The sequence below is a fragment of the Marmota monax genome, unplaced genomic scaffold (genome assembly GCF_021218885.2).
Source record: "Marmota monax isolate L192 unplaced genomic scaffold, Marmota_monax_Labrador192_F-V1.1 WCK01_AAM20220418_F8-fsc00257, whole genome shotgun sequence".
NCBI lineage: Eukaryota > Metazoa > Chordata > Mammalia > Rodentia > Sciuridae > Marmota > Marmota monax.
In genome coordinates this window covers 505719-506891 of record NW_026692693.1, presented here as the reverse complement: position 1 = coordinate 506891, position 1173 = coordinate 505719, and positions in this window count along the sequence as shown.

Sequence of the window (1173 nt, the reverse complement as noted above, 5' to 3'; positions counted from 1 at the left end):
TTTATGGTAAGGGTTAAGGTTTGATTTATGGTTAGGGCTATAGTGAATATTAACTTAGGGTTAGGTCTAGGGTTAGTTTTATGTTTAGGGTAGGATTATTGTTAGAGTTAAGGCTAGGTTTACAATTAGGTTTAGGGTTAGGTTTAGGGTGATGGGTAAATTTAGAGCTAGGGTTAGAACTTGTGTTAAGATTAGGGTTAGGACTAGGTTTAGGGTTAGATTCTGGGATAGCTATAGGTTTATGTTTATAGTAAGGGTTAGGTTTTGAGCTAGTGTTAGGACTAAGATGAGGGTTATGTTTGAGTGAGGGCTAGGGATAGCGTTAGGGTTATGCTTAGGGCTAGGTTAAAGGCTAGGATTAGCTCTAGGTTTTATGTTAGGTTTAGGCATAGGTTAAAGATGAAGGTAATGCAAGAGCTAAGATTATTATTAGGGTTTGTTTTAGTGTTAGAGTAATGCCAAGATCTAGTGTTAGGTTTAAATTTTCAGTTAGGATCAGGTTTAGAAGTAGGTTTACTGTTAAAGGCAGAGTCAGTGTTTGGGTTAGAATTCAAGTTAGAGTTACAGCCAGAATTAGGAGTAGGTTTAGGTGTAGGGGTATGGTCAGTGTTTGTGTTAGGATAAGGGTTACTGTTAGGCCTAGGTCTAGGTTATGTTTAGTTATCTCTAGGGCTAGAGATAAGTCTAGATTTAGGATTATGTTTAGGTCCATGGCTAGTGTTAGGTTTTTAGTCTAGTGTTTGGTTCAGGTTTAGAACTAGAGTTTGGGTTAGTGTCAGGATAAGGGTCACAGTTATCGTTAGGGTTTGGGATAGGATTGAGCTAGAATTAGGGCTAAGTTCAGGAGTATTAATAAGGTTAGGATTTTGGATAGCCTAAGGTTTAGGCATAGGTCTTGGTCTACCATTAGGGTTAGGGTTATTCATAGGGTAAGAAATAGCTTTAGAGCTGGGGTTAGGGTTACAGTTAGGGTTAGGATTCAATCTAGGTTTAGGGCTCGGATTAGTGATAGTTTTTGTGTTAGGGTTAGTGATAATGATAGGGCAATGGCTAATGTAAGAACCAGGGTTACAATGAGGGTTAGTTTTAGTGTACATGTTAGTGGTAAGTCTAGTGTTAGGGGTAGATTTATGGTTAGGTTGATATTTAGAGCTAGGGTTAGTGTTAGGATGT